Below are 8276 nucleotides of genomic sequence, written 5' to 3' on the forward strand. Positions count from 1 at the left end.
GGTATGTATGCTGAAGACTGGGTGAAGGAGGGTGTAGGAGTCAACACTAAGTGGAAATGGAACCCAGAGAGAGAGAGAGAGAGAGAGAGACAGAACAACAATTGGGCAGACAATGGAGTGGATGTAGGTCAGCCTGGGACAATGAATAGCTGCTAATGGGGACCATTAGTGACTGAAAATGTGTTGGTTGTGCAAGCAGCCCATGTGATGTCAGAATTTGAAACCAAAAGAGAAAATGCTGGATAATCTCAGCAGGTCTGGCAGCATCTGTAAGGAGAGAAAAGAGCTGACGTTTCGAGTCTAACTGACCCTTTATCAAAGCTAAAAAAGGGGGAAATAGGGAGGTATTTATGCTAGGTACTCTCCTTGCAGATGCTGCCAGACCTGCTGAGTGTCCAGCATTTTCTCTTTTGGTTTCAGATTCCAGCATCCGCAGTAATTTGCTTTTATCCAGTGATGACAGAACTTGGTATGTGAACTTTGCAGTAAGGATATGGGACAAAGTGCTGAGGTTATAAAATTATTGAGTGTGATATTGAGTATTGAAGGCTGCAGGGTTCCCAAGCAGAAATGAGATGTTGTTCTTCCAGCTTGCGTGGAACTTTTCTGGAGTACTGTAGCAAGTATGACACAGAGATTTTGACCAGGGAACATGGTGGCGTGTTGAAATGGTAAGCAACTGAAAGCTCAGGGTCTTTTTTGCAGACAGATCATTGGTGTTCTGCAAAGCAGTCAGTTAGTCTGCATTTTGTCTCCCTAGTGTAAAGTAGACCACAATGAGCACAATAACAATTACAGACTTGCACTGTTCAGGCCCTACTTCTGCATGCTTCAGTTTACAACTCTTGTAAAAATCCTGTACTACCTATACTTCAAAGAGGTTTCTAGGATGATTTATGGCCATTATGCTAAAGCTTCATTTTCCCACAATTATCCTGTCTGCGCCCTATTGTACACATAAAAATGAGACACAAAGAAATGGGCCTACTATCCATTAAGTTCCTGAATCAATATTGCCGGTTTATTTTGACACTTACCATTGTATATATTCTCAGCTCTCATTCAATAAAGAGGGTGTGACTCTGGTGTACATACACCGCAGTAGCTGGTTCATAAACCCACCACAATGCTTGCAAGCATACTGAGGCAGGGGCAAAATAATTGGCAGAATTTTCAGTTGCTGTATTAATGTAAAGGATATGAATTAAGTGTTCTGTAAAATCCAGTAACGCTTGTTCTTTTGAAAGTAGCAAAGATAGAGTTAAAAGGGTTGAGGTTTTGCTGCGAAGAGTCATGAAGAAATGTCTATGAGACTCTTAAGATGAACAAAGCACACCATTTTGCATTTGAAAATAAATAAAGATAACTACCGTAAACTTTACTTTTAAACCTCATAAAATTTAACTTGATTTTCAGACGTTTATATGCATCATTTTGGGTAACATATTTTAAGGCTATACAGAGAAATATATTTGAATTGTATAGTTCTGAATTAAATCCTTTCTCACAGCTTCCATTTATAGAAGGCCATTCAGTCCACTATATCTTTGAATGCTAGTAATGTAGTTCCACTCTCATTCTGTTTACTCATTGCTCTACTTACCCTCCTTTACCCACCATCCCCATTTTTCAAGTATATATTCCTTTTTCTAAAGCTATTATTGAAACTGTTTCCACCACTCAATCAACATCATGGTGACTCAGTGGAAAAAAGACTCACCTGCCCTGTGGTTGTTTTGTCATTTTTTAAAATCTGTATCTGTGGTTACCAACCATCCTGCCTATTCCTACACATCTACTCTAGTAAAACATATCATAATTTTAAACACAATGCCCCTTAATATTGTCTGGTCAGAGGAGAAAAACCTCAACTTTTCTAGTCTCTACATATAACTGAAGTCTCATTCCTGGTGACCTTCTGATAAATCCCCCCAGTGCCTTTCCTAAATACCAAGCACACATTTAAAGTATATTTATCCCTGTTTCAAAGCATCATTGTTTTACATTTATAATCTAGACTATTATCAGCATACCACCAGGGAAGGAGGAAATAAATCAATTAAGACTTTCAAAGAAAGTACATCTCTCTATATAAATTGTGGAAACCCCATCCACTGCATGACCTTATTTCCATTTTGAAGAAAGTGAGGACTGCAGATGCTGGAGATTAGAGTTGAGAATGTGGTGCTGGAAAAGCACAGTAGGCCAGGCAGCATCTGAGGAGCAGCAAAATCGATGTTTTGGCCATTCCTGATGAAGGGTTTATGCCCAAGGCAGCTCCTTGGATGCTGCCTGACCTGCTGTGCTTTTCCAGCACCACACTTTCAACTTTTATTTTCATTTTACCTTTCAGCCATTGGACACCCGCCATTTGGATGTCTCCTTCTTGTGTACACTAGCCATAATACCCGACGACACAGGAATTCCATAGATCAGTCATCAAACCACTTGAGAATGATCTACGTTTGAACGTGAGCTTTAGAATAAAAAGTCCCCAGCTGATACTGGCAGTGGAACTCCTTAGTTATAAGAAGCACAATTTGGAAATCTGGGAATATGTGGCACATGATTTTCCAGTCTTTCATTTAAATGGTTGGCAGCTTGAGTCCAAATTTCTGCTTTACACTGTAGGTGGAGTTTCCTGCCAACAGAACTGACTCAGAAATTACCCAACATAGTCACTTAAATCCAACAACCTGGTTAATTTCTTTTTTCATTTGATATCCAGAAATGCTCTTATACACAAATGAGCCTTTTTTTCCATACCACCAAAATACCATGTTTTTTTTCATTATTAGCTACCACCAGCAAAACAACAGACTCTTTAATATATCAGGTGAATATATCAAACAGCTATTTTCTTTTAAATTTGTTTGCTTTTGCTCATCAAGGTTTTGATCAAAATGAGACTGTCCCAAAGTAAGCACAGCAATCACTGAAGAAAATCACCAAGTTTGGCAGCATCTGTGGAGAGAGAAATAGAATTAACATTTCAAATCCAATATGACTATTCTTGGAAACTTTAGGGAACTCAATTTCTCTCACCACAGATGCTGCCAAACCTGCTGAGTTACTTTAGCACTTTCAGAGGTATTTTTTAGATTTCCAGTATTTCACTTTTATTTGAGCCCATAACTGTCTTTACCTTGTGATGTATAGATTGAAGCTTTATGTTGTCATTATCAAGTAGTAATCCATAATCAATCATTTCAGTAAGCCATTGCCCTTTGAGAGCACATTCTCAGCTTCTTTTTCCTTGTTATAAAGATGTGGGTGTACTGTACCTTTAAGAGAGTTAAAAGCAAGCAGAACTACCTGACACAGCTCCAAGTGTTCTGAATAAGGTAACAATGTAACACTTGGTTGAAAGCTAGATTAGCTGGTTGCCTGGAGACAAAAACAAATTCAAATTAGGCCAATCAGTTTAAATTATACCCAAAAAAAAAACAAACTCCAATCAAGTTTGAATTTAGCATATTCAATCACTTTACAACTTTACCAAATCATTAAATGAGACGTTGAGACTGTGATGCTGGAAAAGTACAGCATGTCAGGCAATATCTGAGGAGCAGAAGAATCAACGTTTGGCATAAGCCCTCCATCAGGAAGCCCTTCATCATTTCAGGATGAAGGACCTATGCCTGAAATGTCAATTCTCCAGCTCATCGGATACTGCCTGACCTGCTGTGTTTTTCCAGCACCACACTCTCGACGCTGATCTCCAGCATCTGCAACCCTCACTTTTTACCCATTAAATGAACTGTGTTTAGGTTCCATAAATAACTAGGGGACATAACCATATCTTCAGTCTATATTTTGTAATATGTCTCTGTCACTCTTCCCTTGATCTTTGCACGTAAGAATTTGTTCAAATTATCAACATCTACAATTAAGCTTCAATTGTTTATCTCTCTCCAGTCCTGACCTCTCTTTTTACAAACTTTCTTTGCCCTCTTTATGTACTAGTGGTATTTTAGAGATAGTACTTATACCATTTATTGCTTTATCTTCTCTCTTGATGCAGTGGACCACTTTTACTATCTATAAACATTTGCTCAAGAAATGCAACAGATCCTTTCACACCAATTTGCTATTTGCATTTCTAATTTACAATTGCTTAGAAAGTTCAGAATTCAGTAGGATCAGACTTTTTTTCTACTTTTTACTGAATAACAATCTTGGGACTGTGGCTTAACTAGCCCTTTCACAAATGCGAGGACGAAAGTGAGGACTGCAGATGATGGAGATCAGAGACAAGATTAGAGTGGTGCTGGAAAAGCAAAGCAGGTCTGGCATGCATCTGAAGAGGAGGAAAATCGCGTTTCGGGCAGGAGCTCTTCATCAGCAATGAGGAAATGCCCTTATTAAAATGCTTATGTGCCAGTACTTGGAACTGCCTGTTTTTAGAAACCCAATGTTGCTTCTCCCCAGGACCCTTTTATGACCCCCACCTCCACAAGACCTTTCATTATCTTATCCAGTAACTCTGTACAGAGATGACAAGTGTGGCTGTGAATATTTGCTATATGTCACTGCCAACCCACTCAGCCACCTTGTGTTAGCTAAAAAGCCTTAGGTGGCCATTTTGTCAACTTTAGTCATAGGCCACAATATCAAGTTCTATGCTCCAGTTCTATGTGTATAAAGCAGTGTGATCATTATCACATTGTTTTTTTTTATTGTAGAAACATCAGTTTTATTTTCTGCATGAAAATCCTTGAGTTGGATTTCCCTTGCTAGTAAGCCCCCCTGAGAATACGGTCAAGAGGGAAGTACAAAGTTACAAATCACACAACACCAGGTTATAGCCCAACAGGTTTAATTGGAAGCACTAGCTTTCGGAGCGATGCTCCTTCATCAGGTGGTTGGAAGGAGCGACGCTCAAAAAGCTAGTGCTTCCAATTAAACCTGTTGGACTATAACCTGGTGTTGTGTGATTTGAAACTTGTACATCCCTGTCCGACACTGGCATCTCCAAGTCAAGATAGAAAACTTCTTGTTCATTATAAACAACTGATGCCATGACTTCTGATTGACCTGGGACTCACAGTATTCCAGGAAACCACTCTGCCAGTTGAGGAGTAGTTTACTGTGGTACAGGTCTGGTTTGCTGGGTCTCCTGGATTAACAGCAAAGTTCAAGCTGGTTGAAGGTGTGCGTCTTTTTTTTTCTGGAACAGCTCAATGTGTTGCCATGCAATTACGTTGTTGTATTAAATCTCAGAGTACAAAAGATGTAGTTTAAAGATATTCAAGTGGAGTTAAAAAAATACATCTGTTACTCAAATGACTCGGGAAAGAACTTCAAAAGTGAGCACTGGGGACCCTATGTGGAGCCATAAGTTGAAATTTCGGAATTGTGATCTTTGATGTGGAAGAAACTAACACTCTTGTCTCATAGACCTTTTCTTCTCTCTTCCACAATTCACCAAAGGGTTACAACATTTTTAAGCTTCAAAATGAGTTCACATTGGGAAAAGGTTTGGGGGCACTAGCTTACCAAGTTTATCCAGTAAACAGCTTAACCACATAAACAAGGAAAGTCCCAGGTCAATACTTGGCATACTCCTGAATTAGTTACAATTGCATGGAGGCAGCTATGAATCACTGTAATTGGCTTCAGGAGAGCTTCAGGGAATCAGCCAGGATTCCTGCTTATTATCTACATGCTTCTGCTGGAAATATGTATATTTTCAGATTAGGTAAGGACAGAGCCAGACTTGCTTGTGATGTCCCAAAATGTTTGGTTAGCCTGCTAATACTCACCATCAAGACTTGAATGAATAATGACGATGTGAATGGTTCAAAGTTTGTGACAGTCTCCCACTAATAGCACCCAGTAATTGACACGTGAGAGAGGAAATGAAGAAAGAAAAATAAATTATTTTGTGTAAAAGCAATCAAATAAATTAGTTAGTTTATTACTTTTCTGCATAGAATAAATACTTGAAAGCTTTAACTTTGCTCCTTAAAGTGATCCTATGACTTATTTGGGCAATTTAAGTCAAATTTTGGGAAGGTAAAATGTATTATTTTGTGAAGGTTGAAATCTGGATAATACTAATATGTATTGCTTACAATAAATAGCATGAAATTATGGGTATAAGATGGAATTTCCAGGAGATAGAGTATTGATTGAGACATTAGTCAGAAAAGATCGTTTGTACAAATCCAGTTCAGGGACCTGAACACATAAATTTGGCTGGCACGACATTTTGAAGGGAATGTTGGATTCCTGGAAATGCTGTCATTTGGGTCAAATGTCAAACTGTCCCACATCTTTTCGTGGAGAGAACAATCCTAGGCATTATTCACTCTTTTGGGGGAATATTGCTATTTCAGCAAGATAACCGTGGGGTAAGTAATTAAAGAATGGGCAACAGCTCTTATATTTCTGTTGCATTAGCAGAAGAAGTTAAATTAGCTGCATGGAATCACCATAATTGGCAAAAGCGTTATTGAATTAGACATAAAATGTCAAGTCAGGCATCAGTGTGAGATGAGTTGTAGAAAGTACAGATTACCCTGAGTTGGTGGGTGAGGAAATAATGATGCCAGGATGCAGCGTATTTTTCTTCAATTGAATTGAGTTGAATTGAATTTATTGTCACGTGTACCGAGGCACAGTGAAAAGCGTTTTCTTGTGAGCAATACAGGAAGATTACAGAGTAAAGTAGCATAGATAAGTAAATAATAGGTAAACAGCAGCAAAAACAAAAACACAGGTACAGGCAAATGTTAAGAGTTTGTGAGTCCATTCACTATTCTAACAACAGTAGGGTGGAAACTGTTTTGAAACTGGCTGGTGCGTGTGTTCAGGTTTCTGTACCTTCTCCCCAGTGGTAGAGGTTGTAGAAAAATATTGTCAGGTGGGATGAATTTTTAAGAATGCTGCTGGCCTTTACTTGACAGCAGGCCTGGTAGATGGATTCTAAAGATGAGAGGTTGGCCTTTGTGATTGTCCGGGCCGAGTTCACCACAGTCTGTAACCATCTCCGATCTTGAATGGTACAGTTGCCATACCAGGTAGTGATACATCCAGGCAGAATGCTCTTGATGGCACACCTATAAAAGTTGGCAAGGGTATTCATCATCATGCCAAATTTCCTCAGCTGCCTGAGGAAGAAGAGATGTTGTTGGGCCTTTGTAACCAGTGCATCCACACAAAGAGTCCAAGAAAGCTTGTTGTGGATGACCTCCCCCAGGACCTTGACATTCTCCACTCGTTCCACCTCTGTGCTGTTAATGTGTAGGGGGGTGGGCATGAGTAACAACTGCCGAAAGTCAGTAGTGAGTTCCTTGATTTTGCTGGCATTGAGAGCTAGGTTGTTCTCAGTGCACCATTTTTCCAGATCTTCCACCTCCCGTCTATAGTCTGTTTTGCTGCCATCTGAAATTCGACCGACTATGGTGGTGTCATCAGTGAGCTTACAGATTAGATTACTTACAGTGTGGAAACAGGCCCTTTGGCCCAACAAGTCCACACTGACCCGCCGAAGCGCAACCCACCCACACCCATTCCCCTACATTTATCCCTTCACCTAACACTATGGGCAATTTAGCATGGCCAATTCACCTAACCTGCACATTTTTGGACTGTGGGAGGAAACCGGAGCACCCGGAGAATGTGCAAACTCCACACAGTCAGTCGCCTGAGGTGGGAATTGAACCCGGGTCTCTGGCGCTGTGAGGCAGCAGTGCTAACCACTATGCCACCGTGCCATCCACTTGTAAATGGCATTAATCTGATATTTGACGATGCAGTCATGGGTATACAATGAGTACAGTAGGGGTTTGAGTACGTACCCCTGGGGAGCTCCAGTGTTGAGTGTTAGTGAGGATGAAATATTGTTACCGATCTTCACTGATTGTGGTCTGTGGGTCAGGAAACTAAGGATCCAGTTGCAGAAAGTGGGGCTTAGTCCGACATCACTAAGTTTAGTAATCAGGCTCGAGGGGATAATAGTGTTGAAGGCTGAACTGTAGTCAATGAGTAGGATTCTTACGTAGCTATTCTTGGTGTCAAGATGTTCTAGTGAGGAGTGAAGGGCAAGTGATATGGCATTTGACTTGGATTGGTTGGTCCGACAGGCAAATTGAGGTGGGTCAAGAGTAGTGGGGAGGCTGTTCTCAAGGCTGTTCTCAAGTAGTCTGGCTGTCAGTTCTGAGATGCTCCTGATGTATGGAGTATCAGGAGCATCTCAGAACTGACAGCTAGACTACTGCGACCCCTAGGACTCATAACGGCACACAAACCAACAGCCATGCTCAGACAAC

Source organism: Chiloscyllium plagiosum, chromosome 19 (genome assembly GCF_004010195.1).
Source record: "Chiloscyllium plagiosum isolate BGI_BamShark_2017 chromosome 19, ASM401019v2, whole genome shotgun sequence".
Lineage (NCBI taxonomy): Eukaryota > Metazoa > Chordata > Chondrichthyes > Orectolobiformes > Hemiscylliidae > Chiloscyllium > Chiloscyllium plagiosum.